The sequence below is a fragment of the Elgaria multicarinata genome, chromosome 2 (assembly GCF_023053635.1).
Source record: "Elgaria multicarinata webbii isolate HBS135686 ecotype San Diego chromosome 2, rElgMul1.1.pri, whole genome shotgun sequence".
Lineage (NCBI taxonomy): Eukaryota > Metazoa > Chordata > Lepidosauria > Squamata > Anguidae > Elgaria > Elgaria multicarinata.
Window position 1 is genome coordinate 165662523 of NC_086172.1, and position 21400 is coordinate 165683922.

Sequence of the window (21400 nt, forward strand, 5' to 3'; positions counted from 1 at the left end):
CTTCCAAGAGGACCTAAGTGTTCGGGGCGGATTGTAATGCAGCATTGTAATTACCCGTGAGAACACAAATACGATTTATTTTATCGAAACAGTGTTATAGTATTTATGCCCTGCCTTATTACCAAACATCTTCAAAGTGGCTTACAGTAAACTAAAACCAGCAAACACACTGCAGCATAATAAAAGACCATACAACCACCAGATAAAATTAAATAAAACCATCATATAAAAGTCCAAATAAAACATTGGGAGAGGCAGTTCAAAGGTAAATGAAAGGGGCCATAGATATTTAGGATAAAGGTGTACTTGACAGACTTTGCTTGGCAACTAAAGACAAGACAAACTAGGAGCTGAATGTCTTTTAGCGCCAATATCTGGAAATGTGAGGCTAATGCAGCCTTCCCCAATCTGATGCCCTCCAGATGTTTTGGACTTCAACTCCCATCAGCCCCAGCCAGCATAACCAATGGTCAGGGATGCTGGGAGTTGTAGTTGATAATATCTGGAGGGGTAACAAGCTGGGGAAAGCTGGGCTAATGATTATAGGCTTCACGTATTAGAATGCACATTCTGTCACCTGTATTTGCGCCTTTTCATGGTCTGATGAGACGGAAGTGCCATAATCCGCCTCAGACACATGGAATTCAATGGCTGACATGTAATGACCTTTGGAGAAGGTATGCCCAATTCAATCGTAGTTGAATCTTTGGTTTTGAAAATTGGCTGCTACATTTTGACTTCCAGAAGTTTTGAACAGGTTACATTGTATTGTGGACACACCTACGCCATGCTGTGTGTATTTCTGTGTGCTAGCCTCTTTAATTACATGAGGTAACTCCCATTTTTCATTTATTGCATATTTCCTTAAGGGACTTCTTAATATGAATCTGACTGGCACGATCCGTTCAGTAATTTAATTAAAATGGTGTCTGCATTAACTGACTTTCTGCATTCTTTGTACTAAAACAGGAAAGGGTAATGTTGGAAAGTGCTGGGGCAATTTTTGCACTTGAATCCCCCCCTCCTTTACAGGCTGCACCTCCCCCCCCCATTACCATTAAATATTTTTTTAAAAAAGACGTCTGGAACGACTACAGAGAGGCACAAGGGTCAAAAACAGCTTGTTTGCAATCTAATTTTGACCCATTTAGTTTTCCATAATAGCTACAGAACACTGAGGGATTAAGGTGGCTGCTCTGGATACCATTTTTTTAAATTACAATTTTGGGGGGTGGGGTCAGCAAAGGCCGCATGTGGCCCATGATCTGCACATTTCCCAGCCCTGTACTAAAAGGAGGCAGAGTTGGATACAGAAGGAAATGGATTTCCTTCTTCATCTTGAAGTTCTGTTACATCAAATCTTCTTTTAGATTTTGTGATTCTCCATTCCCTGGGGAATTTGTGCTCTTCCCAATGTTGTTGAACTGTAACTATGGCCTGTGTTGTCTGAATTCAGACAACACAATGACTATTTAAACCATGGTGGTTTAAATAGTCAGCAATTGGTTATTTAGCCCACCATGGGTTATTGCGTTGTATGGAGGGAATTTTTTAACCAACGGTTGGTTATTTGGTCAAAATAATCAGTGCAAATAAACAACGCTTGCAGAGTTGGCTATTTGAACCACCGTTAGTTATTGTGTTGTGTGGAGGGCACTGTTAGTTATTTCCTTGGCCACGGTTGGCTATTTTGCCAGCCATAGAGTCTCAAGGCAAGAGTGGTCAAAGTGGCAGCTGCCACTCTAGTCCAGCCAGCAGAATAGATTTTTGGCAGCAATCATAGAATAGTAGAGTTGGAAGGGGCCTATAAGGCCATCTAGTCTAACCCCCCAATGGCTGATGGGATACTAGCAGGAGGACTGGGGTGGGGAGAGAGAGCAGGGGATGAATGAGTCAACTCAGCATGGACTAATAGTCAACTCAACGCTGATCCTAATATACACCATGGTTGGTTATTATATTGTGTGGGAAGTACCGTTTAGATAAACAACTGTTGAGTTGATTATTACCCCACCATTGACTATTATGTTGTCTGAACGCAACCAATACTCCTCATGTATGTAAATTATGCAAACAAGATGGATCAGAATCTTGGTCTCCCAACATTGTTTATTTTAAAAAAAAATGCCCTCTGGACTGGCAATTTCATAAAACTCCAGGTAACACCCAATAAAACCAGAAATGGCAAGCAGCTTAGTTAAAGCAAATTGGTTGTAAAACCAGATTATCACAGCCAAATTCTGCCCACTCAGCCATAAATGGCACTGCATTAGAGGCTAGAGAAAACACCATGTTTTTGCTCCCTGCTGAAGACTTTGCAAACTGGGGAGTTGTCCAGCACCTGGCAAGCCACAAAATACGGCTGATAATTACATTCAGCTTAATAAATCGCATGTTGTAAGGCCCGGATTACCCTTTTAAATGGACTTTTTTGGCCTCTGTCCTTACTGCGACTTTTAAAACGTGGATATACTTGGTGGCCACCAGGTGGCAGAATTGCTTTACTAATGGCTTTGAGCCTACCCCCTTCTACCGCAAAGCAGTAGCACTTCTCCGCTTCTCCGTGGGGTTTTTTTTGTGTGTTTTTTTACAGCAAAGGTTAAAGCTACTCCCGGCATTTCTTTTAGGCTGTCACCATGTTCTGGAGCTTGGAGATGTTTCAGATTGGTATGCAAGTGATCTGCCTCGGTTCTTCTGCATGATAATGGATTTTGGAACGGGGTGTGTGTGTGTGTGGGTGGTGGGGAGAAGGAATGAGAAATCTTGCTTGCTTCTGTCTTAGCCTCTCATTGTTTCATCAATGCTAGAACCCGCACCAGGCATACTAAATACGGGGATGCTGTTGAAACTGCTGCTGTGTCCTCAAGTCACCCTGTTCTCTCAGTGCGTTTTGGCACGTAACAGACAAGGTGTTCAGAGCCTCCTTGCAGTACCTTGTCACGTAATGGTGAATTAAGGCTGCCGTGGTAGCTTTTGCTTTAGGATTTCTTCCTCTTCTTTTGCGCTTGGCTGTTTTATGGATCCTCCCCTCCTAACAGTATGATTCGGGGAATGGTATCTATCCAGGTCCTTCTGCAGCGTTTGTGGCTGATAGAATGGTCAGGAAGGAAGATTTAAAGACCGAGAGAGATGCTGAAAAGGCACCATTTCTTCATAGACTGGGCTCCCTTGGTGGAACGTATGCAGAAAGTGCTGTTGGCATTAGGATGCCTAGTAATGAATAAATCTGGATTTGCTTACATTTATAAAACTCCTCATACAATGAGTTCTCGCTCAGTGTTGTACTATGAAAAACACAATGGTTGTGCATTAAAAATCACGGTAGGTCGTTTAACATCCAGCAGCAGCACGAGAGCCCAGATAAACACATAGCATCACAGCATCATAAAAAACCCCACACCCAAACATATGGATTACAAAAGCCATCAGATACAGGAGCAACCGGAGTACAGGGACTAAAATAGCAGATCCTAAAAGTCTCTTGCCAAAAAGATAATCATGTAAGGGCCAAGCAAGCTTCCCTAGGAAGAGTATTCCAAACCCGGGGAGGGGGGGGGGGCACCACTGAAAAAGCCCTCAACTCAAGAGTAGACCAAGGAGCTAAGGGGTTCTGAAAACCAGGAGAGGTTGCTCAGGAATGATCTTGTCAACTGTCTGGATCATGTTTGTATTCCACAGGTCTTAAGAACATAAGAGCCATACGGAATCAGAATAAAGGCCTATCTCGTCCAGCATTCTGTTCACACAGTGGCCAACCAGCTGCCTGTAGAAGCCCACAAGCAGGACATGAGTGCATACCACACTCTCCATGGTGTTCCCTAGCAAGTGGAACAGAGGCATACTGTCTTTGATACTGGAGATAATAGATAGCCATCATGACTAGTAGCCACTGATAGCCGTATTAACTTCCATGAGTTTGTCTAATCAACTTTTCAAGCCATCCCAATTGGTTGTCATCGCTACATTTTGAGGTAGAATCCCAAAGTTTAACTTTGCACTGTGTGAAAAACTACTTCTGTCCTGAATATCCTGCCAATTACGTTCATGAGATCACGCCACGTTCTATTGTTATCCACTTTCGACCAGAGCTTTGACAGAAGCACCGGCGTTACCATTGAACCGGCCCCACCTCTAAGCCAGCCTGAATCTATCAGCCAGGGCGGGGGGAGCCAATTTGATAGGTTTCCCCACTCATGCAGTGGGGAGTATCCACGGTCAGTCGAAATGTCAACAGAAGTGATCTGGCCACAATGAGAGAAAAGATGTAATGTTCCTCCAGAGCAACACTCTCCTGCTCAGTAGAGACAACCCCAAGATATGCAGAAGTATAAATTAAATACCCTAAGGAGGGTGAAATCCCCATTGATCATGCTCAGTGCCACAGAATGCTGAAAGTTGGAGAAACAACTGCAAAAACATGGGTAGTGGGAGCAAAGGAACGGAACGGAGTTCCTGGAATCCTTAACAGGGACCCCTTATATTTTTTGCAAGTCCCATTTGTGTATTACCTATTCACAAAAGAAGTGGTCACATCCATGAAGATAAGGATAGATGTGTAAAATGTTTGCCAAATCAAGCCAGCCAGCTACTATGATTAGCATACTTGTGCTATGTATGTGAGGGCCTATTCAGATATTACTATATCTAGGTGCATTTGTAAGATGCTTGAAGTATACATATACAAATATGTATATGTCCCCTCACCTTGGGTCTCTCCAGATGTTGTGGGCTATAATTCCCATCAGGTTTGACCATCGGCCATGCTGGCTGGAGCTCATAGGAGTTATAGTCCACAACATCTGGAGGAGCCCATGATAGGGAACCTCTCCCGTAATACTAGAACTCGGGGTCATCCCAGGAAACTGACTGGTGGGAGCTTCAGGACAGATAAAAGGAAGTATTTTCCCCCCCGAAAATAGAATCATAGAATAGTAGAGTTGGAAGGGGCCTATAAGGCCGTCGAGTCCAACCCCCAGCTCAATGCAGGAATCCACCTTAAAGCATACCTGACAGATGCTTGTCCAGCTACCTCTTGAATGCCTCTAGTGTGGGTGAGCCCACATCCTCCCCTAGGTAACTGGTTCCATTATCGTACTGCTCTAACAATGAGGAAGTTTTTCCTGACGTCCAGCCAGAATCTGGCTTCCTGTAACTTGAGCCCATTATTCTGTGTCCTGCACTCTGGGATGGTCGAGAAGAGATCCTGGACCTCCTCTGTGTGACAAACTTTTAAGTATTTGAAGAGTGCTGTCATGTCTCCCCTTAATCTTCTCTTCTCTAGGCTAAACATGCCCAGTTGTTTCTGTCTCTCTTCATAGGGCTTTGTTTCCAGATCCCTGAACATCTTGGTTGCCCTCCTCTGAACACGCTCCAACTTGTCTCCACCCTTCTTGAAGTGTGGTGCTCAGAACTGGACGCAATACTCAAGATAAACTATGGAATTCACTACCATAAGATGTAGTGATGACCACCACTTTGGATGGCTTTAAAAGGGGGTTGGATAATCTCTAGTGTTAGAGACAGTATGCCTATGTGCACCAGTTTCTGGAGAACATGGGCTTGGGGGTGGTGTTGCACCCTTGTCCTGCTTGTGTGTTCCTAGTCGACAGCTGGTTGGCCACTGCATGAACATAATGCTAGACTAGATGGACCCTTGGTCTGGTCCAGCATGGCTCTTCTTATGTTGTTGTCCAGAACATAGATCAAGTAAGGGAAGGATAAAGGAAGTGCTTATGTTTAGACTGGAGAAATAATTGGGGTGTGGGAAGAACAGGAAAGAGGACTTAGTCAAATAAATTTAGATTAAGAGAACCTGAAGCTAACACAGATAAATGGCCAGTGTTATGACTATACTTCGGCACAGGATAAATCTCATGAACAAAAGAACCCTCCAGCTTGCTTCAATGCACTGCAGAGGAAGAATGTGTAAAATCCTTAATAATGCCAACTGTAAGGGGAAAGCAGAGCACATTTATGTCGCCTGCTATGCTTAGTTTTTTTCTTCATGGAACTCTGTCTTGGAAATTGGTCTTTATGCAGCCTGTTCTTTCCTTAGCATTTGCAGTGTATAATAGCTTTTTAAATTAGTAGGGACTTGTGTTTATGAAAAATTACTGATTATTCCTTAATTAATCTTAATTGCTGATGGTTACTTAGACTTTCGATTTTTCATAATTAACATAATGAGCTAAAAAGATTAGAGTGAAAAAGATGTTCATCCTTAGCATAACACTAATAAATGAGCTTAAGCGCTGAGAGCTGGTTCACATGTTCATAAATGTGGGGATCCTTTATGCACAGTAAGGTGCTCATGTCCACGACCATGCATATGGAGTAACCCAGGGGTGCTGAACCGCTTTCAACCCAAGAGCCAAATTCCGTTCCAGAGAAGCTCTTGGAGGCCACATTCCAGGGGAGGGTGGAAAATGGGGTGGGGCCAAAATACCAAAAATTACGGTGTACTTTAACTTGGAAGACCTTTGTGGCGTCACCAGCATGTGACGTTTATTAATAAACCTCTTCTTCACTGCCTCCACTCTATTCTTTATCCTCTAAAAGAATGAGGAAATAATACACCTTTGTGTTTGAGTGTGTGTGTGTATTGCCCACCTGAAGTAAAACATATGACTGAACAGACGTGATTGATAAAACAAAATAAGAATAAAGTTTATTCATATAGGAAAAGATTTTAAAAGACACTTTAAGATTATTCTACGTTATACACATACATCTACCTCCCTCAACCTCTCAGGGAATACTAAACTCCTCCAAATCCCCTCACTAATTCCCTAACCCTGACTGATTCCCTCTCTAATTGCCAAAAACTGTCCAACTGTCTCTCACTCCCCCTCTTACTCTCTCTCTCTCTATTCAAATCAACCAATCAGATGACACCATTCACACTGCTCACCATTCTAACTCCCCCCTCCCACTTACTTACCATTTCCTGAAAATAAAAGAATTGGCCACAGCAAATCCAAACCTAAACCAAACACTTAAATATACACATATAATCAATAACATATAAAATATCATTTCATTGCAACCTTACTTCCAGTAACAGCCCTTAGGAGAGAGGTGTTCTAACTTTCTGGAATGTGGACAAACTGCACAAAAGCCAAGAAACCACTCACCAGTTAGAAAAAGGGGGTGGGGACAGTAGAAGGACGTGTGGCCTTCTGGGGAACCCTGATGGCCTGAATTTGGCCCCCAGGATTTGCACCCTGGGATTAACATGAATTGAAGGCACATGTGTCTTACCCGGTCACTAGTTCAACATCTAAGGTCCTCCTCCGGGTGCCTACTCCGAGAGAGGCTCGGAGTGTGGCAACGAGGGACAGGGCCTTTTTGGTGGTGGCCCCCAGACTCTGGAACGATCTCCCTGATGAGGCTCGCCTGGCGCCAATGCTGCTAGATTTCCGGCGCCAGGTTAAGACTTTCCACTTTGCCCAGGCATATGGCAGCACATCTTAATCACCCACATGTTTATTTTTAACGGTTTTTAATGCTTTATGTATGTATGTTCTGCGTTTTAGAATTTTAAATTTTGTATATTCGTTTTTAACTCAATTTTAGAATTTCTGTAAACCGCCCAGAGAGCTCTAGCTATGGGGGCGATATATAAATGTAATAAATAAATAAATAAATAAATAAATAAATGTATGGATAGGGAGACATTTTTCTCTCTCTCCCATAATACTAGAACCCAGTGGGGGTCATCTCATGAAGCTGATTTGAGGGAGATTCAGGACAGAGAAAAGGAAAGACTTTTGTGAACTGCCCAGAGAGCTTCAGCTATTGGGCTGTATAGAAATGAAATGAAATAATTAAATAAATGCCGTTGCCCTCATATCCTGATTGTGGGTTTCCCGTGGACAGCAGGTTGGCTGCTGTGTGAACAGATTGTTGGACTAGTCAGTGGTTCTCAACCTGGGGCACTCCAGATGTGTTGGACTGCATCTCCCAGAATGCCCCAGCCAGCAGAGCTGGCTGGGGCATTCTGGGAGTTGTAGTCCAACACATCTGGAGCGCCCCAGGTTGAGAAAGGCTGGACTAGATGGACCCTTGGTCTCATGCTGGCTCCTCTTACGTTCTTATGTCTCATGCTGGCTCCTCTTACGTTCTTATGTCTATATGTGTGGTACTGCTCTCTTAGAATACAAGGAGTGTTGTATGCACGCCAAATTGCTGTGTGTAAAAAATGTTTCATAGAACAGCAGCCCTTGAAAAAGGACTCTTAATTGCTTGTCAGCTTTCAGTCTTGGAGTGCACATCCAGCAGTGCTTTGCTCTTGGCCCATGTTTAAAGTAAGAATGATGAAGGATTTGGGTCCACATTTGTAAGCAAACCAACTTGATTCACACTTCTTGGACCTAGGAAAAAGAAACTAAATACAGTTACAAGATAGGGGATACTTGGCTCAGCAATACTACAAGCAAGAAGGCTCTTGGAATTGTTGTAGATCACAAGCTGAATATGAGCCAACAGTGTGATGTGGCTGCAAAAAAAAATAAAAAATAAAAAAGGAAATGCTATTTTGGCTGCATTAATAGAAGTATAGCTTCCAAATCATGCGAGGTACTGGTTCCCCTCTATTCGGCCCTGGTTAGGCCTCATCTAGAGTATTGTGTGCAGTTCTGGGCACCACATTTCAAGAAGGACGCAGACAAGCTGGAGTGTGTTCAGAGGAGGGCAATGAGAATGATTAGGGGTGTGGAAACAAAGCCCTATGAGGAGAGACTGAAAGAACTGGGCATGTTTAGCCTGGAGAAGAGAAGATTGAGGGGAGACATTATAGCACTCTTCAAATATTTGAAAGGTTGTCACACAGAGGTGGGCCAGGATCTCTTCTCAATCTTCCCAGAGTGCAGGACACGGAATAATGGGCTCAAGTTACAGGAAGCCAGATTCTGGCTGGACATCAGGAAAAACTTCCTGACTGTTAGAGCAGTACGACAATGGAACCAATTACTTAGGGGGGTTGTGGGCTCTCCCACACTAGAGCCATTCAAGAGGCAGCTTGACAATCACCTGTCAGGGATGCTTTAAGGTAGATTCCTGCATTGAGCAGGGGGTTGGACTCGATGGTCTTATAGGCCCCTTCCAGCTCTACTATTCTATGATTCTAATTCACAGATTAGAACACAGTTATCCTTTGGTTTTCACACTTCTGTGAATTTTGCGGTACAGGCCTCTGCTCAAAACCTGTAGCAAAATGCATATAAAACGCTCATTTGTTTTGATTAAAATGCATATTTTAGGGTAAAATGTGGACAAAAATGCATACTTCGTGAAAAAAAAAACTTAAAATAATATGCAGTTTTGTGCTATTATTAAAAAGCAATTGCAGATTGATGCAGGAAGGAACGGGCTGATGATTGAATACATCTAAAACTGAAATGGACTGGAAATTGATCTGTCCAGAAGCGTAGTGTTGTTTCTCTTAAATGAATTGCTGTCGACTACGTGGAAGACCTTAGTTTGATCAGCTTATGACAGTAACCTAGATGGAATGTCTGTCTAAAGAGGAGTGGGCAACATACAGCCCACGGGTCACATGTGGGCTGAAGTGCGCCCCTTGCTAACTGCACTGCTGCTTTTGCGCCACTGAAGTTTGACAACCGTCAGAGTGTCCCAACCCACATCAATTTGCAGGTGCTACAGATGTTCAAGAGTGCCAACTTCAGCTTATTTTCAAGCTAGATATGGCCCTTTTGAGTCTCCGTAGTGCTTTACCACCAAATTCCAGCAGCAAAACACAATTTGTTTTTGAAAATTTGCCACCGTCATGCTGCTGTTGACAGGAGTGCAGTTGCCGGGTTGGGCTGGGGGCTGAAAATTGGCTCCTGGATTACCCAAAAGTTGCCCACCTCTGGTCTAAAGAGCAAGGTTTCCCATCAGTTGGATCTCAGGCCTGATCCACACATGCAGCAGAAATGAAGGGTAAAGGAGGGGGTAGCGTCTTGAGTAAAATGGACTGTACCACTTTGAATTGCAGGTGGACAATCAAACCCTTAAACTTATACTTAAAACCTAAAACATCTCTCTTTGGTAGTACAACAGGAAGCAGGTTGGCTAGAACCTTTCCCCCTTAACATATTTTCTCTGGTGGAACATTCAAAAATTATATCCCCACCTGCAGTTTGAAGTGGTACAGTCCTTTCTACTGTACCAGCTCAGGACTCTTAACATCTCATTCTGTTACATGTGTAAACTAACGATCATTCTAGCACTGTGGAAGATTAGGCTAATATGTATAATAAGAACTCAACCTCTAAAAAATAACATATGGTCCCATGCTTAAGATTTTATAGGTTGGACTTTGCCCAATTTGTATTTACTTACCTATAAGTTTTCTAAACTGCTTTTAGCTGCTGCATTCCAAGCAGCATTCAAAATACTAATACCAAAACTGAAACAAAAAAAAATGCATAGTAGGGCTAATTTCTGAATTTATTTATTTATTTATTGCATTTATACCGCCCAAAGCTGAAGCTCCCTGGGCTTTTACAAAAATTAAAACCATTCAAAGTATGTAACAAACAGTATAAAAACATGATATAAAATACAATATAAAAGCACAACCATTTATTCTGAATGCAGAATAAAATGGAATTGTTCTTACCTCCTTGCAGAACAATGCGAGAAAAGGGAGCTGAATAAGCAGTCCACAAAATACTGTTCCAAATCTCTGGGGCAGTGACCAAGATGGCCCTGCTTCTTGTGGAAGCCAGTGTCTTCCATATGAGATTAAGCTCAAAGCTGGGCTTCACTGGACGGTCTTAATTTTTTAGGGACATTTATAGGGGAGGAGGTGATCCCTGAAAGATCACAGTCCCATGCCATAATAAGGCATTATAAGTTAAAGCCTCTACTTCCCTTGCTCGGCTTCGTCCATTTTCTTCTGCTGCCCCTTACGCCTGGAACGCTCTTCCAGAACATTTGAGAACTACAAGTTCAATCGCAGCTTTTAAAGCTCAACTAAAAACTTTTCTTTTTCCTAAAGCTTTTAAAACTTGATGTTGTGCGGACTTTATACTGTTAGTTTTACCCTACCCTGTGCCTGTTGGCATTCTCTTCCCCTCCTTATTGTTTTACTATGATTTTATTAGATTGTAAGCCTTTGCGGCAGGGCCTTGCTATTTACTGTTTTACTCTGTACAGCACCATGTACAGTGATGGTGCTATATAAATAAATTAATAATAATAATAATAATAATAATAATAATAATAATAATAAAACCAGCACCTTGAATCTGGTCTAGAAACATACATTTTCAATGTAGTATAAATATGCTGTCTTTACAGCCTTTACAAATTGGGCAACAGCAGTCTGGATCAATGGATGTTTCCAAACTCTTTGTGCATTACTAGAAATTTATTTATTTATTTATTTATTACATTTCTATACTGCCCAATAGCTGGAGCTCTCTGGGCGGTTCACAAAAATTAAAACCATTCAAAGTATAAAACAACAGTATAAAACCATAATATAAAATACAATATAAAAGCTCAACCAGATAAAAACAGCAGCAATGAGAAATCACAAATCCAAATCTCTATCTTCCAGCAGACGTCACATCTATGGTACTAGAAGAAGCTAATAAAAGGCACTCTGAGCCACAGCATTCACCTAGACTTCCAGGAGCAAGGTCAGGTCCAGAAACTACAGACTAAGGGCCTTGTTAGACCAGGCCGGCTGAGCCGGCCTGGAGGCGGGGCGACGGCGCGCTAACTTTAACGCGTGCCGCCCCGCCTCCTAGACGGCCGACGCGCAGGGACTCCGGAAGCCCTGCAGCGTCGGCCATTTTTTTGTTTTGTTAAAGGGGCCACGTGCGCCCCGAAGACAAGGTAAGGTTTTTTTTTACTTAAACTCCCCCATCCGGTCCTGATCCCTTCCCATGCCTCCTGCCCACTCTTTCCCCACCCTCCCTCCCCATCGCCGTCCCCCGTGTCGTCCTCCGCCATCTCCCTCACTGTCCCGTGTCGCCCGTCCTCCCTCTCCCTCGCTGTCCTGTGTCGCCCGTCCTCCCTCTCCCTCGCTGTCCCGTGTCACCCGTCCTCCCTCCCCATCCCCGTCGTCGCCCTCCGCCATCCCCTGTGTGGCCCTCCGTGCCCCCTCGCCGTCGTGTGTGTGGCCCTCCACCCCCCCTCGCCTCACCGTCACGTGTGTGGCCCTCTGCCCCCCCTATCTCCCCTCCCCCGGGATCCCCCCGGCCCGATGGGCACAGCGCTCGTAGCGCTGTGCCCAGTCTGTGGCTTTTCCCGGCTACTCGCGAGTAAGCAAGTAGCCGCAAAAAGCCACGGACCTTCCTAGACGTTCCGCAGCCCCGGCCTCAGGCCAGGGCTGCGGAAAAGGCACGCCATAAGCAACTTCGCTTATGGCGCGCTAAGGGAGGCTTCAGTGCGCCTTGAGCCCGGATTCCCCTGTGTGTCATCTGGACGCTCAGCAGGGAAATCGTCTAGCAAGGCCCCAAGTCTTTCAGTAAGAGTAAACCAAGCTAAGTGGAGAAATGCTCTTTTCCAGAGAGGTTTGGATTGAATTCCATCTTGTCTGGATTGGATTCAGTTTCATGCACCTCATCCACTACATTTCCAATCCCAATCATAAGTGATATTGATGATTCCCCCAGCAATTAAGTGTAGATCAGGCTGGACAGCCTGTGGTCCTACAGATTTTGCTAATCCCAGCCAGCATGGCCAGTAGCAAAGGTGTGATGGGAACTGGAGTCCAACTGGAGCAGGGGAGTTGGATTCTCAACTACATCTGGAGGGCCACAAGTTGCCCGTCCTGATGTAACTGTTAAAATAGATTAGGACAGCCTTCCTCAACCTGGGGTGCTCCAGATGTGTTGGACTACAACTCCCTGGGGCATTCTGGGAGATGCAGTCCAACACATCTGGAGCGCCCCAGGTTGAGGAAGGCTGGATTAGGAGAACAAAACTGATCCCTGGGGCACTCAGCAGGATAACTCCCACAGGCACAAAAGTCTCCAAGCGTCACCTTATGGTGCAATCAGTTGCAGGGAAGAGCAAGTCCTGGTCAGTGGTAGCCCCAAAGCTGTGGAGTGAGTTCCCTAAGGAAGAATATCAGAGCATGTTCCTATTCAGTTTCTAGAGGAAAACATAAACCACACTGAGCTATCGAAGAGGGCCCTGACATCCAGTATAAGGACCTCAGACAGCAGAACTAGAAAATACTCTCTCCTTTTAAGATCCTAGATTGCTGCTAACCATCACAATTAAACAACAGTTGTCCATATGGGCCACTGGTCTCGACTTTTTAACAAAAAACAGTTTTTAGACTGGGCTTAGTATTTTGCTGCTGGTGGTTTTGTTGTTTTTATCTTGCATTTATTTTTCTAATTTTGTGTGCTATCAATTTTATAAGCTGCCTTAAGCTTTGGAGTTGTTTATGAATGCCATTATACACGGCCAGAAATGCCCTCCTCTCTACTCCTTCAGTGTTCTAATTGGCATCGCTGCCACATATTATTGCAGATACTAGAGACTTCCACCTGTGTTCAGATAGGCGACATAAGAAAAATACCGGATGAATGTGGCAGAATATTAGAATGTGAATTACATAAATGCATGATAAAGGGAAAGCAGCACACAAATTAATGAGATAAAAGTGAATAAGCTCAAAGTCCTATTCCACTATCACCTTCAAAACTGGTAAATACACAAAAGAATATATTAATAAAAAGACAAGAATTATCTTAACTGGACCAGACGAAAAGTCCATCTGGTCCAGCATCGCCTCCCAGCCCCTAACATAGCTGCTAGATGCCTAAGTTATTCTAAAAACAATAATTAACTTGTTGCAAGTCTGATCTAAATTCATTACGCCTTTGGTAGCCCACAAATGACTAAGCATGTGTGGACAGGTTCACTTGTAAACATTTTTGTGGGCTAACGATTTATTTAAAAGCTGGGTTGAGGTTAGGTCCTTCACCTCTTACTTTAAGCTGAGCATCCGCCCTATGAATCGAGGTACCCTGAGAGCTAATTCAGAATTACAGAAAACATCACATGGTATTGGTCCTTGCTGGAATGCACCACTGCAAACTCTAGCAAGGGGTGGGGGGACCGAACAGAATACCACTCCCCATTTAAAACAAATACCCTTGCATATTGAAAACTAAAACGACAAGAAGTGTTTTCGTTTATTTTTTGCCATGGCATTGGTAGCCTACCATTTGCAGGGTTGTACATGGGGTGGGGGACATTAAAAGAGGTATGCTTTACCTGCAGTCCAAAGTGGTGCAGTCCAACATAGGCTGTGACATGTTCTATTTCAGGGGTGTGCAATGTGCAGGCCTCTGCTGAGAAAATGGCATCTGGAGTACTATGGAGTGCCTAAAAAGTCAAATCTAGTTTGTTTGCAAGCTAAATTTGACCCTTTTAGGGCTCTGTTAGTTTTTACTGGTTTTGGTGCTCCAGATAAAAAATAATTGAAAAATATTTATTTTTTATTTATTTATTACATTTATATACCACCCCACAGCTAAAGCTCTCTGGGCAGTTTACAACAGTTAAAAATGGTAAACATTAAAAGTAAACAAAATTTTAAAAACCATCAGAAACATAAAAACAACAGTATAAAAACAACAGTATCCATTTAAAAACAACAATTCTGGGGTCCATTAAAAACAAAATTAATGTTGTTAAATGCTGTTAAAATGCCTGGGAGAAGAGAAAAGTCTTGACCTGGCACCGAAAAGATAGCAATGTTGGTGCCAGGTGAGCCTCATCAGGGAGATCATTCCACAGTCGGGGGACCACCACCGAGAAGGCCCTCTCCCTTGTTGCCATCCTCCGAGCTTCCCTCGGAGTAGGCACTCGGAGGAGGACCTTAGATGTTGAGTGCAGTGTACAGGTAGGTTCATGTTGGGAGAGGCGTTCCATCAGGTATTGCGGTCCCAAGCCATCAATTCATTTTAAGTCACCCAGCAGACTGCAGCCCTTGGGGGGGTCCATAGGGGGGACATAATGGCCCCTCAAAACCACCCACCTGTTCTATTTTGACATGTTGGTGTAGCCCTGAGAAAGAATGATTGGCTCATGTGCGCAAGCTTTGACGCGGAGTCCTCGTGAGCACCCTTTCCATGGCACACGCTATGTCCCCCCTGCCGCCTCTTCCTTTTTCAAAGAGAAAAGGTTATTCAAGAGCAATTCCTTCATTGTATTCACGAAACCTTACCGCAGAAAGCAAGAAGCAAGCAGTTGGGTGGACGGGACTTGCTTGTGGAATGCCAAGCAGGCTGAACAAAACGGCCTGATCTGCTATCAATAATTTCTCATGGTAATGAAACAATAGATCACAGCCCCCTCTCTCCTCCCGGGGTGATGTTGCCTTTCGCTTCTGGAAAGGCATTTCTTCGCTGCATTAAAATCTTGCTCATATTCTCAACTTCAACTTGCACTCATGGCATAATGTTTAGTCTGCCCTGCTCTTTGTAGCCATTTTTTTCAATGCAGAGAAGGCAGTTCACACTGGAGTCACCCAAGCTCCTCTTAATATTACTATTGGAATAGGAGACCTCTTCCCCCTGCTTTTATACCCTTGAGTTGCACTGGCAGCAAGAGAGGGCCCTTAATGGACAGTAAAAACTCTGACTTTAATTGCTGCAGACATTAGGACGTTAAGAGGCTAATTTGTAAGAGAGGACTTTTAATCTTTCCTCCTTTTTTTAAATAGATCTAAAGAGCTTTTTAAAATTATTTTTTATTTTAAATGGACTTAGCTTCATGCTAAAAGTCGGTTAATACCTAAGGGAGGGGTGATTGATGAAAACCCACCAATTCAATATTTGAGGCTTTAAAAATGCTTTCTGGGTGGGATATCTTGACAAATGTATGGAAAATAGCATTTAAAACTAAATTGGAGGTGCAATGTTTTTGTACCACTTCTAGTTATCCAGGCGGTAGCCACGATGATTCAGGGCTTAATTAGCCGTGATGGTGGCAGAGATATTTCTTTTTCACATGGGGTTTGTCTTTGATAGCAAAATGAAGGAGGCTAAACTCTCCCACCCACGCAATACTCCTCTCCTCAGTCTCTTTCTCCAACCCCTCTTCTGTATTTCCAGCTTACTTCCATTTTATGTATTTAACAGGGCAACCCTATACACAACTATTCAGAAGTAAGTCTTGTTTTCCATAGAAACTATTCCCAGGTAATTGTGGATAGGATTGTTGCCTAAACTATGTTTATACCTCCTTTTGAGACAATGTCACCTTGAGGCAGTTTGCAAAGTAAAATGTTAAAGCAATTAAATAAAAAGTATGATTAACTAAAACCGCAACATCAAACCTTTAAAACAGCGACAGTAAAAATGATAAAAATGGGTATCTATTAATTGACATCTATGTCTTGAAGGCCCATTTAAAATTAGTCAGGGAAAGACACACACACACACACACACACACACACACACACACACACACACACGTATTTTGTGGTAGGTTATTCCACAAGGATGGGGCCGCCACAAAAAAGGCATGATCTCTTGTGCCCAGGTACCTAATAGATCTTACATGCAGGCAATTGAGCAGAGCTTCCATGGCCAATCTAAAGGCCTAGTAGGTTCATTTAGGTGCAGGCAGTCCTTCAGATAACCTGGTCCTGAGCTGTTACGGCTTTAAAAGCAATCGGCAGCATTTGAAATCGGGTACGGAAACAGTGCAGGGGGTACAGAAGCAGTGTTATCACCAAGCCCCAACAAGCAACTAGGCAGCTGCATTCTGCACCAGGTGAAGCTTCTGAACCATCTTTAAAGGCAGCCCCATGTACTGCGCATTACAGTAGTCTAGTCTGGATGAAACCAGGGCATAGATGACTTCTGTTACTGAAGCCAAGAAAGGAAGAACGTCAGAAAATGACTGTGGGTGTGACCCCTCTCCTGCTTGCCCGTTACTGCCAATGTAAGACCCCTCCCCACATTATCATCAACATTTCAACTTCTGCGTCGTCTTAGAGCTGAAACTCTTAAAGTGATAATAATGTAATAAAAATAAATACAATGGAATAGAAATTTACATGTGAATGGGGCAGATGTGTGAAAAATGGCTCTATTTTTGCAGCTATATTTTGCAGCTTGACTTCTTGTTGTTGTTGTTGTTGTTGTTATTATTTATTGCATTTTTATACCGCCCAACAGCTGAAGCTCCCTGGGCGGCTCACAAAAACTAAAACCATTCAAAGTATAAAACAAACAGTATAAAAACATATAAAATACACATTAAAAACTGATCAAAAACATACCATACATGATTAAAACATCCTAAAAATGTGCATATGTGCATGTCCTTAGGCATGGAGCTGACACTGTACACAGAGGGCACCTTGGTGGCGGTAAAAAGGAATTGGCACCACATAACTTTCCAGTTGGGCATGCAAAGTTCTAGCACTACACTGGCTGTATCTTTTGGAACTCCCTCTCTGAGGAAACCTGCTTTGGCCGTTCTCTGGTGGCCTTCTGCTGCAAGATTAAGGCCTTGCTCTCTTTTTTTAAGGGCCTTTGTTGGAAAGGAAGTGTTTTAATTCTGTTTCTGTCTGACTTTCTGGATAATTTTTTTTAGTGTGAAGTTGCCCTGTACGAAACCTGTTTTTAGCGTCGTGACTCCTTGACATTTTAGAGCTATTATTATAGATACATAGATAGGCTGCTTGCTACTGTGTTTTATATGCCATCCTTTATCATTGCTGTTTTTGTAAGTGTCTGTCTTTTTTAAAAGTTTTGTAAGCAACCTTAAAATATCGATCCAAAGGGAGAGGCGGGTGAGAAATAATTATATTATTATTATTATTATTATTATTATTATTATTATTATTACTGGGGAACATGGGTGGGAGGGTGCTGTTGCACCATGCCCTGCTTTGTTGGCCCTTGGCTGGCGGCTGGTTGGCCACTGTGTGAATAGAGTGCTGGACTAGATGGACCCTTGGTCTGATCCAGGATGGCATTTCTTATGATCTCCTCCTCCTCCTCTTCCTCCTAATCATCATCATCTTGATGGAAATAAAGCAATTCAGCCATTTAGGCTGGGCTACATGTGTCAATTTTGTCACTCCTGACGCTCTCAGAGGGCTCTCTTCTCTGGAGGCACCCCTGTTTTGCTTAATCCTTCCCACCGCTTCTAGTCACAACAAGCGATGGAAGTCTAGAGCCTGGTTTGCAAATTTAATGCAGGGCTGTGTGTGTGCACTGGAGTGTGGAGTTAACGAGATGCGATTGTGCGAAAGAAAGAACCCCTGCTTATTCTAGCCTCCCACCCCAAAAGAAAAATAAATAAATCTGTGCACCCAGTTGGCTCTTTTGCGTTGTGTCTGTAATCTTGTGAATTCCTTGAACGGGGGTGGTGTATAGAAGGATGGTCAAAACACTTTTCTTAATGTATCCTTCATGCAAACATGTAATTTTACTTTAACGATTGAAATGGTCGTGACTGTGTGAGATGCTCTGGACCTGCCCAAAGCAGGCTATTAAAATATAAAGATATGAAGTGTATTACCTTTTCTCTGAGCACTAATTTCATTAGATTGCTGCACCAGAACTACGGATATTTCCTTCCACTCAATCTGTGTTCAGTTATCTCCAATGGAACCATGCCAGGACTTGAGAGGAGTGCCGCCTGGCCCCTTCTTCTCTTTTATGAATTGCAAGACAAATGCAAGTGGAATTTTCTTCCTTGCCTTTGGTGCCCTTTATAAGCTACGGTAGTGGCAGGGGGGTTGCATGTCCATCATGGCTTCATTCCCACAGTGTAGCTGTAATGCACGGTTGGTCCCTTCTTTGTAGTATGGGGCCTTAGCTAGACCTACCTGTAAATCCGGGCTAGAGGAGGGGAGATCCCGTGATGCAAGTATCGCAGGATCTCGCCCTCGTTCACACGCGAGGCGCGACGAGCTCTGGAGGAGAGCCATTGCGCCCACCATTTAAAAAAAAAGTTTTAAAGGGGCCAGCAGTGCAGGAGCGCTCCAGAGACGGCAGGTAGGGTGTTTTTTTTTTAAAAAAAAAAATTCCCCGCTCCTCCTGCCCCCAATTCCCCCACTAGCCGCGATCCCCCCGCCCACCTGCGATCTCCGATTCCCCCCATCCTCCTGGCTCCGTTTCCCCCCCCATCTCCCCATCCTGCCCTGATGGCCGCCTGCTGCTTTTCCCAGCTACTTGCGAGTAAATGCGGTAGCCGGGAAAAGTGGCGGAACGGGCTACATGCCCGCTGTCTCAGCCTGAGACTGCGAGAAATACCAGGCCACAAACGGTGCCGGTTATCCCGGGCCAAGGGAGGGTTACCCCTGCCTGAGCCCGGAATCCCCTGTGTGTCATCTGGACGCCCAGGGGGCGGCTCGGGGCTCGCACTGGGCTACTCCGTTGTCTAGCAAGGCCCTTGGACTTTTAAGAGTTACTGTAGTGTCATAGGGCAAAGCGAGAAGAAGGCAGTTCTCATGCTACTTGCTGTAATAAATGAAGGGCATCTTCTATGGGAGGACCAGAGGATGTCCTCTTGTGTGGAAAAAATACCCCTCACCTTCCACAGTTCAGTAAAATACTCCCTTGGAGATGTGTATTAGTCAGTTATATCATGTCACTTCCTATGAAATAGTTTGTATTTCTCAAGCGCATTCATGCTTCTATAGAGTTCATCCCATGGACCATGGCATTCAGTGTATCTAGGATGAGAAGTACCATCCTTTGGCATTACAAGGAGCATTACAAGGCTGTATTCCCTGCCTCCCAGGAAAAATGTCACAGCAAAGGGAAGATCAACCTGGCAACATCCCATCATGGTGATGCTGTGTTCAGCATCTAGGACCCTTTTCCAGGTGCCTCTTCCAAGGGAAGCTAGGAGGAGGGCAACAAGGGAGAGGACCTTCTCTGTGGTGACCCCCTGATTTCCTCCATGACGGCTGCCTGGGGCCAACACTGTTAACTTTTTGGCACACGGTTGAGATCTTTCTCTTCTCTAAGGCATTTGTCAGCATATAACAAGGTCAATCAGGTCATGGATTTGTCTTATTGTTGATTGTTTGGTAATGTTTTAGTGATGTCGTCTGTGTGTGTTCTGCCTGCTTAGATATTTGTCTGTAAATAGTTTTATATGTATTTTTAACGTTTTTAATCTTTGTTAACCGCCCAGAGAGCTTTGGCTGTTGGGCGGTATGGAAATTAATGAATGACTGAAGGAAGGGACATCCATTAGCAAGAGAAGGAGCAGCTGCAAAGAGCTTACTTTCCTGTTCTGTGCCAGAAAGAACACTTTGCTCCTGCTGCCAATTGTTCTGGATCCGATGAGAATGTTCCCTGGCCCCGTCCTCAGCCAGAGGACTAAGGGCTGCCGGATTGTGTGTATGTGTACGGAAAGGCAGGGAGGTCCATCTGTTCAGATCAGACAATACTGAGATGCTGTAACTTTGAGAATTGGTACTGGAATTTGCTTGCCTTCGTCTTCCTTCTCTTCCTTTTTCTTTTTGCAGATTAGAAGTCTGCGTGTAAGAGCGGTCTTCATTAATCTCTGTACAACACTTAGTAAATGTATTTATATTTGACAAACAAATAATATAAATAGGCCATTTTGATAACTCCCATTTTGATTTGTGCGCAGAGTATAAGAAGCACGCAGTGGCCACATTTGGACAATCAAATTGCTGCTTAATATGTCAAGATACGAATGAACTTTGTGCACCCACACATAGTACCTTTGTATGAGTGGAAAAACAAATGTGGAATCCACAGTCAACTGTCAATTCCCATTATGTCCATACTGGGAAACTACAGTTACTGGCATCCAACAAGCCAGGATATTAATTGGAAAAAGTCAGAATACTAATAATTCAACAACTGACCATCACGTTCAACCTCATCAAATAACCTACAGCATACTATACATATTCACCCGAAACAATCTTGGAAAATGCAGATCATAAAATACACTGGGACAGAACAATTCATATCGACAAGACAATACCTTGCAACTGACCAGACATAACGGTCATAGACAAAAAAGAAAAACACACATACCTCATTGACATAGCAATACCTAATGACAAAAATGTTGAAGAAATGGAAAAGAGAGAAAAATATACATCGCTGGCCATGGAAGTCAAAGAACTATGGCAACAGGAAAAGGTCACAATTATTCCATTAGTCACATCAGTCACTGGCATCACATCAAGTTTTTTTTAAAATTTTTTACAGAAAACCTTCAGAAACTGGGAGTACCAAAATACATCCATACCAACATCCAGAAAGCAGTCATAATTAAAACATGCTCAATTGTCAGGAAATTCCTGAATCTGTAAAAGACAGCATTGACTTGGCAAAGCCCGTCATGTCCGACTAGAATAACTGCCATGAGCAAGAAAGAGAAATAATAATAATAATAATAATAATAA

The 21400-nt window shown here is 43.5% G+C and overlaps 1 protein-coding gene across 2 annotated transcripts in view; it reads left to right on the forward strand.

Annotated features, from left to right (window-relative positions):
* RCOR1 (REST corepressor 1) overlaps positions 1–21400 on the forward strand; it is a 164332-nt gene that overhangs the window by 84211 nt on the left and 58721 nt on the right. The gene's annotated exons all lie outside the window — the stretch shown is intronic.